Here is a 20756-nt window from a genome sequence, read left to right as displayed (position 1 = left end):
ATGGTCCTTTGAATCTTCGATAAAATTTTTTGGAGTGATTCCAAAACAGGCTTACCACAAACGTCTTTAGATATTGAAAATCATGCAAAAAATTTTCTCAGTTGATATGGCAGCATAACGTTACAAGCTTCTTCAAATATTTTATACATTTAAGAGTCATGATCAACCTAACCTAAAGCAACAGCAGTATCCCTAAACGTACTGTAATGTATGTTATCAACTGTTTTCAAACTTTCGAAAGGTGCAGCTCCACTCGCTCGATTGAAAATTAATTTGAAAATAAAACGCTAAGAGTCCTTAAGTGATACTATATTTAGTCGCCCTATCGTTAAATTACGTCTTACTCTTACTCTTCTAACCTTAGTCTTTACCGTCTAACTGGAACAGTAATATTCTGGAATATTCATGTATATCATTTTTTTGCGAAACTATCTATTTTATTTTATTTAAACCAAGCCGTTAATGCTGTTTCGAAGTTTTCTATAGCTTTAAACATATTATTTTCTAAAAAAACTATTTTTCGTTTATTTTCAATATGTACCGGTAAATTAAATACGAAACGACTACTTCCACACAGAGGAAACTCTTGCAATCGCCATGCTGGTTTCGGGGCCTAAATAGTAGCCATCTACATACTCTGACATTTCATGAAAAATTTCTGTATCGTCTTTTTTATTACTCGTATTTGTTTTCATTATTTGACGTAATGCTCTATCTCCTCATTCATAAATATAGTCAAAAATATACTTTATACTTTGAATAGATGCACAACACTCAACATTAATGTGGCAATTATATTTGGTTACACAAATAAGATTGTATGGTACTACCAAAGTACAGACTTTTTTATAAATGGTCCCCTCACAAAAAAAAAAAAAAAATTTCGATCGTTTTATACGTGATTTTGACATAGTTTAAAATATGCTAGTCCCGCATTCAGCCTCCCCACGCCGCCCTTCGCCCCCCACAGCCCGCCACAGGTTTTATTGGGCCTCCCACAGACCCCCCACACTGTTTTATTGTGCCAAGCATAAGAATAAAATTTATGCACTTGATTGTTCTCAACATATTATACTAACGTAATTTCGTAATTTATACCAAATTTTTTAATGAAACATTTTAAACATTAATAAAAATGTTATTATTGTTATTTTTCAAAAAAATCCGTCTGTCCTTTACTAATTTCTTAGATTTGTCCGTAGTAAAAACAATTAAAAGGAATACTGAATTTAAAAAAAAAATGCACAAAATTTTTACAACACTATAGTTGTAGTACTTCGAAATTGTATAAATATCGTTATACTATCAAATAATTAAATTAAAAATGTATTTTTAAATAATCGTTTTTAATACGTATGATTAAAATTCATATAACTCAAACTTTTAATAAAAGTAAATAACGTGATGCACGATTTTTGTCGTAAACAAAAATTATAACATTTTTATTGTTCTACAAGAAAAATTAATTTAATCTTACTAATTAAGCTTTTTCAATTCTAAACTGTAAAGATGAATCAATATTTTTTAATACAATACACTAAGTTAATTTACCTAACAAAACTGTTCTATTTTAAAACTATGATACATTATGTCATGTAAAATAATTTAAATAGGCAACGTTTGTTTATATAGAAACTTGTTATTTAAATATTCGTTATCCAAGATATTTGATTTCCTTGAATTGTTACAATTTATAAATGTTATAAAATTTATATTGAAAAATTTCATCCCATACTACATTTTTTATATCTGAATCATTGTCACAGTCTATTTGTATAAAAATGACATTTTTATTTTCGCATCTTAATAAAGCTACGTACAATTGGCCCATGAGAGAACAAAGGCTTCGTTAAGTATATATCAACACTATCGAAACTTTGACCTTCAAATTTATTTATAGTCATAGTAAATGCCAAAATTAAAGGAAATTGCTTTCTGTACAAATTAAATAGCAAGGAGGATACGTTTCCTGTGTTTAGTGTTATTTTCGGTATGAATACTTAATATCCAATTTTTTGCGCACGCATACAAAAGTGCACCGCAGCAGCTCTAGCTCTATAAATCTATATACATGGCCTATCTTTATACTGCTGGTGCGTGGTAAAAATCTTAATGTACAATATACATACACGTGAATAGTTTTAACTGACGTTATTAATTGATAATAAAAATCTAAAAATAGATCATAATATACTTTAACCAATTGACTTCGAGGGAAACTACCATGGGTTTTGTTAGAGTCTAAACATCTTCATTTAAAAACTGGGGTTGGCGCGCGGAGCGTGCCGAAAGGCAAAGCCCTACTAATATATATGCAGAGGTGACTTATGCGAACAACCACATGTATGTAAGGGTAATTATGAGGACAAAAGTAAAATTATGCGGACGTTCGCATAATTCTACAATATTATTGATATATATTTTAAAAGAACGTGAAGTTCGCGTAAGTCACTTTTTATAAGCACACACTCGCGTGCGCGCGCGTATGTGCGTGTGCGTTTATAAATAATGAGTTATGTGGATAATTTCTTTACGAAAGGGTTATTATGAGGACAAAATAGCAATTATGCGGACGCTCGCATATTTCCACCATGATATTAGTATATAACCTAAAAGCACGTAAAGTCCGCATAAGTCACTGTCACTAAACATCTATGTGTATGTATATATATATTTATATATATATATATATATATAAAATTACACGAGCTACACGCGAGCGCATAACCACACATACACAAACCTGAACAATAAAAACCACTAAAATGTCTAACCGCGTCGATCTTTCTATTTGCCTTCTAGTCAGAGATACGCACGTGTGGCCAGTTGTTACGTTGTTGCTCGTCTCATGATCAGAAACTAAAGCGGCAATAGGCTGATTTTTCAGCGACAAATTATCACGCAAATCTCGTGGAGCTTGAAATGCCGATCGGTAGAAATCGCGTTTTCGCTCGTTTCAAAAACGGCAATAAAATCGGCAATTGGCGGATCTTTTAGTGACAAATTAGCGACTGTCAAGTATCGGAGTGGGAGTGTGCTTCTATGTTAAGTAAATGATACTGATTTTGTATTTAACTCTTAAACGTATTTATTGTATAGAAGCACCAAATTAATATTTTTGATACAAACACTTTACTTTTCGGAGGTAAAGATTCGGAACAATTGAAACGAGAAGTAATAGGAGTAATGGAGTTTTAAAGAATGGCAGTAAATTGATCGTTAGAGTGCGCGTGTAAAACTTTGAAAAGAGGCGTATGTGTGTGCTCGTGGAAAGGTGCGTGCACCTTGCTCAACGACCGAGTACGAACTGGCTATTACCTCGCGCAGCTACATCTAAAGAGCAAGCCGCTGCTTACTTTACAAAGCTATTGACTAACTAAAGAGACGCGGTGCATTGCGATTGGTTGTCTTGAAACTCAGCGTACTAGTGACTGATTGGTAGATTTAATCAAGCGCGTAAACTTAAATCTTAGGACCTCAATATTGAACAGCGACAAATTAGCGAAAAATTGTAGACCTAATGCCTAGTGTGGCATGAGGTTTTGGCTAGCTAGCTTGATATACCTTTTTATGGCGGAAGGCCTGGAGCAAACATTTGATGAGGAATTAAACTACTAAAATGGAATGTACAAACAAAACAATTATACTTACCGTTACCGTGACATTCTCATTTTTAAGAAAACGGGTGACTTTATAGGCGTTGGTGATGAAAAAATTGATAAAATATCTAAAATACTATTTTGGTCTGCAGTTACGTTCGGTGAATGCAGTGACAAACACTGCCGGCCATATTGGTCTAGATAGCGCGCAATAAAAAAAATTTAAATTCATTAAATAAGATGAAAACTTTCATAATGATGTTTCAATTAAACTTATTTGGTAGGTAATAATGCAGTAAATCACGGCAATCATTAAAATTAAATTATTCGACAGCTGACTGTATAAATACATAGTATACTATAAAATATAATAGCAGATGGATTCAGTTAAAAATAAAACAAACTTTATTACCAACATTCTACTAGCATAAAAGGAAGCTTTTGTCTAGTGACATCTGACATCTCATCGATCATCAGTGAATTGACTACCCCAGTAGGTGATGGAGCTTCCTTAACAGAGTCAGTGAGATCTTTGGAGACATGACAAGATCGCAAATTTGCAATAACGCTGGCAACTACTTTCGTCATATCAGTATACCTATCCATACGTTTTTATGCATAGTTAATTCCTTTTTTCTTATTTCATCAAAAAATTGGTAGTAGATTCATTTCAAAATTTAATTCGGTTGTCTAATTGTGATACGTTACACAAAAAAACTTGAAAAACTTTTACAGATTATTTCCTTATGAATGCAATTTTATGTGGTTCTTAGATAAAGTTACATATTAAACTGAGATTTTTTAAAATTGAACTTATACAATTCGATGTAGTTAAACGATCTACAATTTTTCATGAGTATTTTTTATATAATAACGAATATAAGTTGGATAATTTAACAATATCTATCACAAACCTCTGTGTGATGAACGCCCTGAAGTGATATTTGTTGTCATTTTATACTATTCTATTAAAGATAAAGTGGTACTACAGAATGATTAGTCATTTTAATGTTGTATCATCAAAAGATCAAGAACTTTTTTTTTTTTTTTTTTTAAATTAATTTCAAATAATAAAGTACTAGGTGCTTTTCAATTTTAAGACTTAGAATTGATGATAACATATTGTATAATTTATATAAAGAAGTAGCAGCTAGCTTAGGATTATTGGAACATGATTTTCAAGTGGTGAAGGTTTTCAAAGAAGCCTGCTATGTTCTGATACTTCTCCAATTAAGAAAATTTTTGCGTGTTTTATTCTGTCTGAAAATTATAGAGACTTACAATTTGAAATTTATTTTAAAATTATCTTAAAGAAGACTTGTTGACGAGGAAAATAAGACTTTAAAAATAATAAATAAAATTTTGAATTAAGATGAAAGGTCTTGTAAAGATTTTGGTTTACCAGAACTAACACGTGGCTGTTTGAAAGGAAATCCTGAAGTAAATAGAACTAGTATAATATTTTATAAAAATAAACTTAACTTAATGTTTCTAATATTAAATGAAGATAAAAAAAACGTATTTGAAAAATTACTGACAAACGAAAAAACAACATACTTTATTGGTGGACCAGGAGGCTCTGGTAAAACATATTTATACAAGATACTAGTTCACTATTGTATGTAAATAAAAAAAAATTGTATCTATGGCTTGGATAGATATAGCTACAACATTATTACCAAAAAGAATGATGATTCATAGAACGTAAAGATTGCCTTAAGATTTGAGTACAATTCACATTTTTTTTTTCAGATATAGAATCTGATAACATAAGCTTTGCCTAAAAATAACAGTGTTCACAATATAGTTCAGAGGGTGGAGCAAGAAAAAATACAAAACTACTTTATTTAGTTAAAATAGTGGACAAATCAAATTAAACAAATTATCCCTCATATTGCAAGAAGTGCTAGAATGGTAACATTTTTTCGGATGTAAGGGAGGGCTATGGAAGATAGTGGAGAGGTTACGGGGGGAAACTTATAAATGCGTGTGGGGGGGGAGGGCACAGTGGGAAAAATAACTTTTCTGTTCAAAAATATGCCTACACCACAATTTTTGACGTATCGCTCCTATTTTTTTTTTTTTTTTTTATAAACTCCTAAAATAGCACACTTTAATGTGTCATTGACACTTTTCCTTAAAAGTCAATACCATAGCCTTGAAAAATCGGGAAATCCAGCACAAACAACTTCTGAAAAGAATATTTTTATGAAAATCAAGTTCTTAGGGTTTTTTAGGTCTCTAATTATGAATTAAGTGTTTGTTATCAAAAATTTTATGTGGCGGACATAAAATAGTAGCCAAAAACCCATAATTTTACATCATTTCACATAATTTTACATTAGTTTGCTTTTTTTCATGTAAACTGATACAAATACGTATTTTTCTTTGTTTCTGATTACGACGAATTCTCTTGTATTTTATAATTTGAAACCGTGGTCACAAAATGGTAGCCATAAAATAACAGTTTGATTCGAAAAACGACTTTTTCGTTAAAAAATCTGTCTACCCGACAATTTTCAACGTATTGCTGTTATCGTTTTTGTACACTCCTGAAATTACATACTTTGGTGTGTCACTGTCACTTTTCCGTAAAAATCAATAACCTTAAAAATTCGGAAAACTTTATAGCAAGTTTAAAGACGCTGCTATTGCTTTAGGTTTAGCGGAACACAATTTCCACATTTATAATATTTTTAAAAAAGCATGTGACATGCTTCCATGCTGATTGAGAAAATTTTTTGCGTGGTTTTTTAATGTTTGAAGATATTTTGTGCCAAAAATTTGTAGAAAAAATTCAAACAATTTTTATTGAAGATTTAAGGAAGGACAAAAAAACCTTTATTACAGCTAAATTCAATTTTCAAATTGGAAGAAAAGTCATGTAAAGATTATGGACTCTCTGAACCAACTTTACTAATAATTTTTAAAGACAGTAAAGAAAGCAAAAGTTATAAATTTATTTGTATATCTTTTGTTAAGCTCAATAGTGATCGAAAGAAAAAAAATTGAATTGAACAAAAAATTAAATTTCATTGGTGGCTTGGGAAGTTTTGGAAGAAGATTTTTGCACGAAAAATAAGTTCATTTTTTCTTTTATTAAAAACAAAGTTTTTTTTAGCTTGGACTGAAAGTAGTAGTTATTTGGGAAGTAGCTTTAATAATTAAAAGACTCATGTAATTACGAGCTTATGTTTAGTGGTAACTTATTCATCTTAGGAGTCGATTTCAGGTCAATACTTCCAGTGGTTAAGCATGTGTGTAAACTCTTAATAATTAACGATGCTATAAAATGTAATAGTAAATTTAGAATAATAATTTGATTTCAACTACTACCATGAAGATTATTGGTGGGTGAGCCCGTAGGCAACTTGAAATGGTAAGGAGGGTGAGGTGGATCTTTATTTTCGTATCACATTTTTTAATGGGTTGATTTAAAGAGAGAAATTTTAAATTCTTTTTCCTTATTTTAAGGGGGGCTAAAAGAAAAATACAAAATTTGTAGCGGTAACAAGGAGGGTTTAAAAGAAAAATTTTAAATTTTGTTGGAGAGAGGGTTTTCCAGCAAAAAAAAATATATGTGCATATATAAATGTACGTATGTATTCCTACATTATATAGGAAAAGCTGTCTACACTCTTCTACTTTACCCTCCAGACCCACTGACTCCTCTTAGCTCTACTCTAAAAGTAAAGCTTACTTCTTTGTGTTCTTTTGTAAAATAATTTTTCCTATGTTGGGCGTTTTTTTTTTCATTTGGACCTTTAGTGCACTTTTCGTAGGAAAAATAGGGTTTGTACCTGATGTGCATTCAACCAGGAAAAGCATAAGGAGTCTTTTAGGCCCTGCTTTGTAGATCTCTTAGGCCTAGTGCTTGCCCTGGCAATATGCGCCACCAAGTACAGAAACTACCACTGTATTTCTGGGTTAAATTAACCCAATTAAAAATAAGATATTCTACCTCTCTTAATCTCTTTCTGCCCCTTGGCCCCCCTAACATTTTTTGTCCTCTGTTCTCGCTTCCTTCTCAAAAAGATAAAATTTTATTAATTTGCTTTGCCCTCCCCCCTTGATCCACTCACATTCTTTGGGCCCCCCTTGCTCCACCTTCAAAAGACTCTCCATCTGCCACCCTCACATTTTCCAATTAAGTTAAGCAAGTCATCGCTATATCTTGCTTGTAAAAAAAGGCAAAATTTCCTTTATTTCTATGCACAATTCACCCAATAATACGAGTGCATATTTTTATTCTTTTTTTACGCCAGTGCCATCTATGAGACAAATAAGCAGACGCGTTGATTTTTATTTGTTGTTATCATGTTGATCGTGCTTTATCAAATAATTTTAATATACTTATAAGTATGACATCATATGTTGGTAGATGTAATAATATATTTTATATTGGGGTAAAAGAATAACAACCGTGGATGTTATCGCTTATCATTGTTTATGTAAAACCATAAAACTGTATCCTATTAGAAAAATGTCTAAAATAGTTTAACGTTTTTATATGATGGCGCATTTTTACAGCCTCGTAAAAAGTCAACTCTCTCTAAAAACCATGAACAGTCAGAGCTTTAAAGATGTTATAACATCATAACATACCTTGTAGTATGATAAATTAGAGTTAAGATATCCATATTCATATAAATTATTTTTTGTTTTGTAAAAAATGAAACTGTAGATAAAAAACAAAATAAATAAATCTATAATTGAAAAAATTTCTTTTCACACGATATTTTTAGTTTTCGTGACATTTTTATTTCTATTTTGCAAGAAAATACCATCTTTAGTCTTGTATCTTGATAAGACATTACATAATTTGCTAAAAATAAATGAGCTTGGGAAAATAAATACTTAACACATATCTTTTATAATATACTTGAATTTATTATAACTAACATTTCATATCCAACATAAGGCATCTTGGCTCAGCAACGGTTATCTATACACTGAATATACGTATCGTCATCAAACATGTATCAATCACGCGAATCGAAAGCTTCTACGTATGCTCAATGCCTAACATCCCAGCGTCGCGCGTATAATTTCAAATTTACTTATATTCCAACATAATTAGATATTGTATACTTTGCCTCTCATTGTTTGGGGGGAGGGGGGGCTACTTTTCTTGTGTGCAGTCTGACTCTATTTTCTACAGCACACCCTTGAGTTTTTTGTATAATAGATCTTGTTTCGGTAAGCGTTTGTCGATTATGAAGTCTAGATGATGATAAAAAATTCTGATTCTGTAATTATTTTGCAGATGAGCTATTTTTAAATCGTTAATGGTTTTTATGACATCAGTTTCATTGAAATGAAGTATACTTATATCCATTTTCCAGTTGGCTTGAGTATCATATATGTCGTTCAGCTTGTATACACAAAGTACACCATTCGGATTTGTAAGAACCATCACTGAATATTTGGTCGGAACGTTGTCTAAATACGATAAAATATTTTCATGAAATATATCAATACCCTTACACTCGATCAAAATAAATTGACATCCTTGGCCTGAAAGAACGTTTATATTGTTGAGACAAAACCTTACTACAGAACTCATAATATTCATCAACAAATTAAAAACAGACTTTAATTCATACAAGAATACTTTTAACAAATTACTAAATATCATACACTCTGCTAGAATAGGTAATCTTAATCCAGCCACCACCATCTAATAATTACACGAATTCGGCCGATTCTGATGCGAATATGGATAGACTACGGAGTGATATAGTACCTACCATGGCCCAATATAGAGAAAATACACAAGCTATTCACAACCATAACCACCCACGCAGACTGCAGAATGTGCAATAAAACATTCTGCCTACGCTCATACATATGATGAGCAACATCCTGTACTTCGACAAGGACTCAGTCATTCTACCGCTGTTCGATAGAATGTTGCGAATGGTTGCACAAATAATAGGACAGGAAAAAATAGTAAGTGCACTGCCCGCTTACAACAAGGCAACAAAGAAGTGGGGGCCACCAGTAAATCTGGCGAAAAAAGGAGAAAAAATATCGAAAATAACTAATGGGGCACAAGTAACAGCAGCAGCAAACGAAAAACGCTGTACACACTGCGAGGGCCGAACCGAGCATTCAGTCAAGGAATACCGATAACAATAGTACTATTGGTGATAAACGACAGGAAGGCTTCAAGGGATAACGGAAGAGAACTGAAGGGAAATTGCAATTATGGTCAGAAACTAGGATACTATGGGAGAGACTGCCGATCACGCAAGCAAGACAGAGAGAAAGAAGAGAAACAGCAAAATGAAGGACATAACAAACCCATGAATAAACCTTTAACTATAAAGGCGGGAATGATAATTTTCATAACAATAATTATAGTTATTATTGCAGGAGCTAGAACAGTGGCCTAACAGAACCTTATAACAGAAATGGTAATTACAATAACAGTAATAATAATTACAATGTCAGGTATAATTATTACAACCCCAGAGCTAATAATTACCATGGCAACTGCGGTAACGGTGATTCATATAATAATTACAGCAGGAATATATTCAACCGTTATGGAAACGGCTACAAGGATCAAGATAGCAGGGACGACTATAACAGGGATGTAGTTAGGAACGGGCCGCCATAGGATAGGCGCCCACAGCAGCGAGATAATAACGTATATGCCCCTGACAGTAGAAGAGACCTACCCGCAGGTTTAAACTCGCAAGATTTTTGGCGTGGTCCCCAAACGTGGAACATGAATTAGAAGAATAATCCTTCAGAATGTTCTTGGTCACATTGTAGGCAATGGGCAAATAATGACTGATCCAAAGAAACTTGAAGCGGCTAGAAATAACCCTCGACCGACAAACGTAAAGAAAGTAAGACAATTTTTAGGATTCGTAGGCTACTACAGGTGATTTGTCAATAATTATACACAAATTGCCCACCCACTGTCAAGGCTTTTAAAGACGGGCACTGCATTTAAATGGGGCGATCAAGAAAAATAGACGTTCCAAATCCTCGTGGATACACTGTGCAGTGAATCTGTACTCATCGCCCCAGATTTGGAAAAACCCTTTATCGTCGCAACGGACGCACCAGATTACGCGATTGGAGCGATTCTCAGTCAGGGAAAGATCGGAAAAGATTGACCGTGTGAGTTCGCGTCTCGCTGCCTTAAAGGGAGCGAACTCTGCTACCTGACATACAACAATAGATGGTTGGCGATCGTATTTGGAAAACAGTAATTAAGACCATATTTATACGGACGCAAGTTTCGGGTAATTACAGACCACGAGCCGCTTAAGCACTTTTATTCATTTAAAAAACCAGACATTCGCCTTAACAGACTCAAAGTGGAATTGAGAGGGTATGAGTTTGAAGTTATATACTGCTCGGGCGTAAACGACATACCATCCGACGCATTATCACGAAACCCAATACTACGAGAGGAGGAAGTGAATCTTGAACGGCCTCGCCAAGATCTATATCAGCTAGCGGACGATCAAAAGAATGAAGAACTGGCTGACAGCAACGGACCACTGCCGTGCATAATTAAAATACGGGGAACTCTCAAGAAAAGAATTCAAGATAATCTGAAGAAAATAAAAATCCATTGCACCTACTCAGAAAACCTAAACGTCATAATACAGAAAAAAAAAAATACTGTAGTGAAAATATTAAAAGAGGTTTAAAAAAGAGTACAGAAGGTCAAGTAAACAGCGATGCGGACTCTAAATCAGAGGAGCTTTACAAAAAGAATTCGCAGCCGCAGCAAGCACTGAGGGGTCAAATCGAGTTGAAAACACGAGATTTTGCAGAGAAAAAAGGACTTATTTCGCTGGGGCCAGCAGACGGAAAATTAGGCTACATTATGAAAGAATCAGGCTTTCGAAAAGGTAAACGGCTACAAGCACTTCAGCAATATTAGAACCAAAAGAAAAATTACGAAATGCACATAAACGACAACTTGACACTTTGCATAGACCGAAACCGTGTTTTTTTAGCTATGCAACTGACGACGAACCCATCGAAAGAAATAATACTAGCAAATTGTGGCACACCATTGCATAGCGTTACATATAAAAATCAAGAGTTAATCACAGAAAAATAGAAAACTGATGTAGAAGAAAAAAAAAAAAAAAGAAAACAAGCGACGGAATTTCTAACAGATAAACGAGAAGAGCCGAAACACATGATTTATTAGAGGGAAGGTCTGATAAATTGCGGATTCTAGTAATGATTGACATTAAAAAGCGAGATGTAGAAGACAGACTAGGAATGAGGATATATATATGAGAACCTAGCGAAATAATAACGATAGAAAGAGTAGGGCAACACACAAGAGAAGAAATAAAGAAACATGCACATAACGGGGAGAGTATGGCTCAGTCAGAGAAGAATGAGAACGCGGTACGAAACTAACGCATCTAGCAGCTGGATAAAGTTGCATCCTCAAATAAATGGCTAGAATATTTAAAAGAAAAAGCACGAATAGAAACTTGCGAATTCACCCAATCTAGCGTGGTAAAATATCGGAAATATCATCCGACTCATCCGGAAACTGTTTGTTTCACAACCTTATATGGTTGTACGATTCCATTAATCAATGGAAATTACATTTATACTTATTATATTGTTATGACAGAAGATGAATATGGCCATTTACATCTAGAATATGAAGGTGAAAATGCACATTATACGCTTCTCATACAAGTTTCTAGCGCGATAAGTACAGAACTTGACTCAGGGGTAGAGACCTCGTGAAGAGACCGCAGCAGTAGTGAGAAAATTGAAAAGCTTAAGTATAGATCCGAGTTAGACGAAAGAAAAGACAGAGGCAAGGAGGAAAATAAGGATAAAAGTCATTCAGAAAATGAGCCTGACCCCCCGAAAGAGCAGCGGATACAAGTAAGCTTACGGAAAAAGGGGAGACAACAGACAGCAAACAAGCAGTGATGACGACAGTAATAAAAGTACAGCAGGGGAAGAAAAAAAGCAAGCCAACGAGTTGAATGACGCGCTATGCAAAACAGAGAGCCAGAATGAAGCCATCACAGTCATACACTCACCATCGATGGAAAAATGTAGAGTGTGCAGAACACGCCTACCAACGGGAAGGCCACCATGAGCATTAAAAGAGGGGAAAGATCCACTGCTACTGTTAAAATTAAACAGGATCTAGGGCCACTTGTTTGAGTACTAAGACAATCTAGTGTTTATGGCAATAACAGAAGCAGTCCCCAACACATAGGTCATAGATGCGCTGCACGAGAGGGGATACATTAATCCGACACGCACGAACAACAAGGAAAGAAGCTTAGGAGAAACCAAAATGATAAATGCAAGAAGAATAAAAATCATGCACATGTATGTAAAACAGCATTTCAAAGAAACCACACTTGAATCAAACATTAAAAAATGTATTAAGGCCCTTCAAGAGGTAATAGTAGCAAATGAAATAAAAACGATTCGTATCGTTAGGGATCTAGCGATTTTCAATCTGACCTAGTGGGGATACTTTGCCGATACCTTTGAGGAAATATTCGAAGACATATAGCAGGATCTCTAAAGACTACTACAAGAGGAACATGCGCCCAGATGTGAGACAAGTCATCCTAGGACGTACATCATGCCAAACGTAAAAACTCGTGCGAATTAAAACGAAACAAGCCATGCTTATCACCGACACACCAAGTAGACCGTTCGAAAAGATTTCTAGAGACTTATATGAGCCCATCAGTATATACAGATACTATCTATGCAAGACTGGCTAACCAATTTTATGGTCTTTGTGCCTGTGAAAAGAGCAACAACCGAAGAAACAGTAAGAACAATTACAGATAAATTTATAGCGTACTTTGGGCCACCGGAAGATTTACTATCGGACCGAGGCACTTTATTTATGAATAAAAGTAGGACGAGCTATCAAAGTTGTTTGAAATGGACAAAATGAGCAGCACAGCATTCCACGCACAAACAAACGGCGCTATCGAACGTATGCATGATACTCTCACGGATTACATCAAGGCCTACGTAGAACAAAATGGTCACTGGGACGAACATTTACCGATGTGCATGCACTTATATTATACCAAGGACCATCAGAGTACGGGATACTTACCGCATGAACTAGTTTTCAAACAAAGAGCTCGAACACCATCTAGTATCAAACTGTTACCCAAGGGCCAAACTTCAAACGAATATTTCAAAGAGTTAGTTGATGCCCTGTCAGAAATGAGAACCATCATAGCAATGAACCAGTTCAGGCGAAATATTGATCGAAGTATTACTACGATCGCAAACTGAATACAAGATATTTCTTGGAGGAGGAAATGGTTTTTGTGCTGAAAAAGCCATTGAAAAGTAAACATGATTTGCAGTACAAGGTCCCATATAAAATAACACGTATTGATTGAATCAACAAAAATTTAAAAGTCCGGAGACGCGATGAAATAAGAGTATTGCACGTAGATAAGACCAAAAAAGCATGTATGGTAAAGCCACCGACAAAGAACACGAACAGGGTAAGGGCCACGAACGTACAGACTTGAATATTAGACTTTGCTTAAAATTTTTTGCGGCCCGCGGACGCGCCGCGAACTAGATGCATACATATATTAGACTCAGATACACAAGCTCACAGAAAAAAAAACTATAATGGGGAGGTATGCGTAAATAAAGCATTAATAACATCAATCAATAATAGAATTTGTATATTTAAAAGTCATCGTCGTTGAAGGTGACGACGTCGCGGCCTCGGACGTGTTACGTACGATATGCAAGACATATGATATTGTCCCTTACTCGTAACAGCGAGACTACATCAGCAAGAGGGCACTAACAGGAGAGGACGAGGTAATATAAGGCCCAGCGAGCTTCAAATCGTAGCAGTCGATCGTCATCAAGAGAATCGGGCGATACCAGGGTACTCAAGCGTTATTAAATCAAGACACCGATCGATAATTCCAGGAGAACATGACGAGCCTAGAACACACGCAGGACTTTGCCTCATAAATCTGATATTTTAAATAAAAGTCTTTAAGAAAATAACTATCTATCATTCTCACAACGCACCTCCTTACTAATCTCTTTCCCACGTGACAAGTCATTCAGCCAAAAATTATTTTTTTTGTCCTATTTGTCCCATAAAATAGGTGTTTTTTGCCTTTTATTAATTTTTTTAAGCTCCTCTAATCTGATTTTCTTGAATAAATCATAAACAAACTCTAAGAGTAACCTTTATAAGAAGTTTTTTTGACATCAGTTGAAAGTAAGCTACAAAAGAATATTTTATTTGTAAAACATTGTAAAAGGTGTATAAAATTATATTTTTGCATGTAAATAAACGCAAAAAATTCTACTTTAACGTATTTTTAAACATTTTTTTCATCAGTGCAACATAACTTAAAATAGAAAAACCGTTTTACATCGAATGATTCTCATTTATTCTTAAACAATTTTTGCATCTAATCAAAAAACAAATAGAGATGTTGGATTTTGGGTTGCAAAATATGTCAAAATGATGTGTTTTACGTAGTAGAAAAAACTATACATCTTTCATGAACAAATCCCAAGTTTGTATCTGAAGTCCAACAGCGAGTTTCACGTTGCAGTTTTTCTTTATAATATAGTATATAAAATATTTTCTAAAAGTCTTATGAACATAGTTTGAAAGGTTATTTTTTAGAAAAAATGTTTTAAAGTAGGATCAACGGTCAACATAACCTAAAAAATACATAGGGGTAAGTGTCTTAATTACTGTGAGCAGAAATTTTAACTGTGTGTAGTTGTGTATTTCCCTATGTTTTTCAATGCAAATTAGATAACTTTTATTTTATCTTCATCTGCAGCATCTTGAGAGATTAAAACGACGAACGTTTTTCTGTTATGTTTCTATTTTTTTTTTTTTAAATCATTGTTCTAGTGCTGATATCACTTTCTTGTATTACTGCGCATATACAATCAACACCAATTACTGCAAATGGCTACAAAGTATTGCGGAGTTATTCATTGAAAGTCATTAAATTAAATAATTATGAATATCATGTTGTAAAGTATGATTCTGGATTAAACATTATTATTGTCCGAACGTATAGCAATGTCTGAAGCACACGAAATTTTGAGTCTGCTTTTCTTATAATGTTCTACCGTCGAGTACGCAGTATTTGGGTCATTCATTCGTATCAAAACTTGAAAACGCAGTTTTAACAGGTTTTTTTGGAAGTTGGATAAAAATTTTTTTTTTTCTTACGAATGAGGATAAAGAGTAACTTTTTTAAATTTTTTTAAAATTTATTTATTGGTACAAATAATTTAGAATTTTGAAAACTATCATTCTCAGAATTCGTTAGAGCACTCAAACTACAACTCCAACGATTGTCATCCATATCTATAATTGCATTTTAATATTAAATTAATAAACAATTTTTTTACATTAAAAATGTGTACAAAATAGTTAAATGTAAAATTATTGTTGTTTACATACTGTTAAAGCCATTTGCGGTGTTTTGAAATTTCTGGGTTTCCAAGAGAGAGCTCTCATCGATCCACTTGACAATCGATTTCTCTGCTTGCACGCCCCCCTTGATATGACTGAGGAAATACAGTTAGCTTTTATACAAAAATAGAGAACAGGTGGCTGTGAGTCTCATAAAAAGGGAAATGAAAAATGGCTTGTGACTGCTACCTTGCAACACTCATTACTTTTCGCTTAAGCTTTTCTACAAGTTGCCTCTGCCGTTCTTGAATGCGCATTAATTGAGTGCAGGACAATAAATCAATAAACAGAGTGCATTAAATTGTCATGTGTGTCTGTAAGTGTCACCTCACCAACTCCTATCCCTAGTGTGTTGCTCGACCCAGTGAGTGTACGCTTACTTAAATCAATGCTCAATTCTGCGGCCCGAACACATACTATATTACATCTGATTTTGATCTTTGTCACTATCTTCAGTAATCACAGAAGAAACATTGTGATCAGGATACCTTAAGAACACTGAATATTAAGGTTATGTTTCAATATCAACCAACACTTCTGTATTTTTGGGCTGTGATTTTTACCCTGTGTGGATAAAAAATTATAGATTATAGATAATACCCATTAATAAAAAATTATAGATTTTATATTTAATTTATAGAAAAAATTATTTAACCCAAAAATTAAAAATTATAGATTATTCCTATAACTATAGATGTTACTACTTACACATCTAATATAAATTTACTTATATTCTAACACGCCTCCTTAAATTTATATTACAATCTTAATTTTGATACCTTAAACTGTTTGACATTCAACATATTTCGGAATCTTTCATACTTGTTTCTACCTTAAGCTATGGGAAAATATCTGCTATATTTTTTTCTGAATCAACTTTTACGATATTAATTTCGTGTTTCGCATAACTTTCGTTTACAAAGTGATCATGAGTTTTAATGTATTTCGACTGCTTAGTAAATGTCCAAACCTAGTTATACTTATCGCACCAGAATTATCTTCATACATTTTTATTAGATTGCAAACTTCAATATGAAATTGAAGCAATAAATCTTTTATAACTTTTAATTTACTCACACACTCAAACAACGCTACAAACTCAGCTGATGTTGAAGATTTTGTCACACTATTTTGTTTCTTAAATTTCCAATAAATTACATTTCCACACATTCGTATGACATAACCTGTCGTTAATTTTCTACTGTCAATATCTCGTTTTTAATCAGCTATAGCATAGCAATCTAAGATATTATTAGTAAATTCCTTTAAATAAATTAATTTGAAATATTTTGTGAAGTAAAAACATTTCAAAATTCTGAAAGCATATTTATAATAAACACTATCATAACAATTTTGCAATCTACTCAAATAATTAATACTGAAACTAATATGAGATCTATTTTCTAAACTAATGTGTAAAATAGCTTCAATTAAATACATGTACGTAATTGCATTACATGCTGATTGTGCAGGTTCCAGTTTTAAATTTTGTTTTATAGGAGTTACATACAGTTTAGAACTTATAATAACATATATCTTGGCTAATGTTTCAATATAGTCTTTTTGATCAAGTGTCATTTTTCAATTTTTATAGTCATAATTGATGCTAATACCTAAATAAGTTTTAATTTTTTCCAAATATTTAAAATTTAATTTTTTTAGTAATAATTTTGTAACAAAGTTCAACTTTTCTTTATTTTTACAACAAATAAATAAGTTATCTACCAAAAGAATTAAATACGCAACAATCATTTTTGCGTCTATTAAAATATAAGCTTTTCAAATAAGTATTAAAATATTCATACAAAGCTCTTAAGCTTTTTCTTAATCCATACAACGCTTTATCTAATTTCAATACCTTCTGAGAGCTATTATCATAGCCTTGTAACTGTTTTACATATACTTCAGATTTCACTTTTCATTCAAAAACGCGGTTTCGATATCTATCTGTTCAATAATTAAATTATTTTGACAATAATAAAAAAGTAAAATTTTTAAAGCTTAAATTCTTACAACCTGTAAATAAATATCGTCAATTAAATCATTTTGTTGATAACTTCTAACAACTAATCTAGCTTTAAAAATGTCATTTGCTTTTTTAGTATAAGCCCATTTTAAATCGAAATTTTTTTTAGTATTTGGTTTATTTACAGAAATCCAAGTCTTACTTTTGTTTAAACTATACATTTCCTTATCCATAGCTGCTTTCCACTTTTCGGACTCATTAATATTCATTGCATCATTATAAGAAACAGGTGTCTTAGCAATTGTATAATTTACGTGAGTAATATTACTATATACAAAATTTCTATCTCTGTATCTATCGGGTTATCTTTTTTCTCTAGTTGACCGTCTTAAAATTCAAATTTTTACTTCTATGATTTCCGTTTGTATTTAAATCGCCATTTGTGTTTTCAACATTTTTTTCATTTAAACTAATTTTTATTATGTCATTTTCTGATTCCAAACCAATACAATTTGTGCCATCCTCAATAATATCAACGTGTCTTATAACTACCGTTTAATTACATACCTTATCTTTTAATTTAATACAATAAACTTTAGCTACTCTAATCATCGATAAAACTCAAAAAATCTACTATAATCATCGATAAAACTCAAAAAATGTTTCTTGCCATTCAAAGCAGGAGTACTATAAGGTCCATTTGCATTGGTATGTACAGTTTCTAAAATATATTTGGCCCTTGATCTATCATTATGAAGAGGTAAATTATGCATTTTATTTTCGAAAAAAATTCCACTGCAACGTTGGTAGACTACAATAACTAATAATTTTTTTTTGCTCGCTCATGCTAACTGAAAATGAAAAATAGTATTATTCCATACAAAAACAAATAAAAACATTCTCAAAAAAGAACCAATAATGGCAAAAGTCTAACTGGGAGCAGCTGCACTGAAATATAGTGCTAGAATAATTTAGAATTAATGTACGTAGATTAAAATCAAAAGAAAATAATATTAAATGTCACAGTTATTACATATTACATAAAAAAACTTATACCTGCTATACCTGTAGCGAGTAGCAGCCATAGAAGCGTTAACTACAGCGAATCTAACTAAACGACTTTGTTAACTTCCAAGGAGTTAACCAATTTCTACCGTTCATGTTCGCAGATGCATCATTTACCGAGTGATCCTTTTATTACACGGATGATTTTATAAACCAACTGCAATAGCCTAATTTGTAAACTGGTTAAGTTTTCATCACTTTTATCAAAGATGAAGGAAAACAAGAAAGTGTCGCCTTGACACTGATAAGGCGTAAAAAAATCCACTCTATCTTCAATGTAGGCAATAGGATTTGCTACTTCAAACTCATAACAAACGCAGCACTTTTGTCAATTCCTTTTATTTTTGTTATTATTACTATTATTATTATTATTACAACTACTAATATTATTACCAGCTATTATGGCAACAACCAGTGTTATTACCGCTATTAAAGTAAAAACACCGTAGTGTATTGACATGTAATGTAAACCATTTTCAGTTAAAAATCTTACATCTATTTCTAACACTTCTGAGAAAAAAATCTTCTTATTAAAAACAAATTTGTTTGGAATCCATACAGTTTATTTGATCAAGTAAAAAGCTGTAAGAAGTGAAAAAACATAATTATGCTGAAAAGTACCGTGCATTCCTTCTGCCATAAAATAATCCTTGGCTATAAAAGGCCGTTGATTTGCAGTTTCTATCGTATAATCTATGAACAAGGCTATTTTTTTAAGCTGTAGAGATTTAAAACTCACAAAAAATAAATGATAGAAAAATTTTCTTCTCTTATCTTACAATTTTATTACCACAGCAACCAAGTCCTGAAGCTTAATCTCTACGTTTTTTATCACAACAAAAATACAAATACATATTCTACCTATTTAAAAATCTGTAAGATTTAAGAGATTACTATAAGGGTTACAGTAAAAAGCCGATCTCTCACTTAATAAATTCTGCCCATACTCTTCAGGGCTGTCTTCCCTAGCTCGCATTTGAAATGGAAAATTTTCTGACGGCACCAGGTTGGATGGTTGAACAGCTACTAAGCTCTGAAGTGCTAGAGCAAGTTGTGCTTTGGCTAGAAACGTTTCCTGGTATTCTACCGGAGTTGTTGACGTTCCAAACGCCTATTTTTCCGTGGAACTTGGTTATTTTGACCTTCCGAAGTAAAAACCGATTTATTTTGCTTACCCATGAAAAAAGAGTGTCATCTCAAGAAAGAGTGACAATTTGATGGGGCATCTTATAACCACTCTTCACTATCTTTGATTGTAGATGGCTTCAATTTTACCTCGACGCTATCTAGCGAATCATACTAAACTAAAGCACAAAGCTAGCTTATTTTATCAAAACTTTGAGCTTGTTCATCGCTATTGTTATTAACTCCTTTAAGAAAAAAACTATGCGAAAACTCTCGGAATTATAAAGAATCAGTATGCAAAATTTTAGCAAAATCGGTTCAGTAGTTTTCGTCGTTAGCGATTACAACGGTTTTAGCGACTTTGCTTTACATATTAGTGAGATTCACATGCTCTAGTGTTCAATGTAATTTTTCCTTTTCTACTAACTTATTTTTTGTCATTAAATTTGATTTGCTATACATAATTTCACTCGTCACATGAAAAATAGCATTATTTTTAATAGCCAACGGAATCAAATTT

General features: G+C 32.9%; 1 protein-coding gene across 3 annotated transcripts in view; it reads left to right on the top strand.

Annotated features, from left to right (window-relative positions):
- Ecr (ecdysone receptor) overlaps positions 1-20756 on the top strand; it is a 389856-nt gene that overhangs the window by 37330 nt on the left and 331770 nt on the right. The window lies entirely within an intron of this gene.

This window comes from Copidosoma floridanum, unplaced genomic scaffold (genome assembly GCF_036245765.1).
Source record: "Copidosoma floridanum isolate Cflo_tuat_1 unplaced genomic scaffold, Cflo_Japanese_pri ptg000026l, whole genome shotgun sequence".
Classification (NCBI taxonomy): domain Eukaryota; kingdom Metazoa; phylum Arthropoda; class Insecta; order Hymenoptera; family Encyrtidae; genus Copidosoma; species Copidosoma floridanum.
Note: the sequence above shows the minus strand (reverse complement) of the source record. Positions and strands in the feature narration are given on the sequence as shown.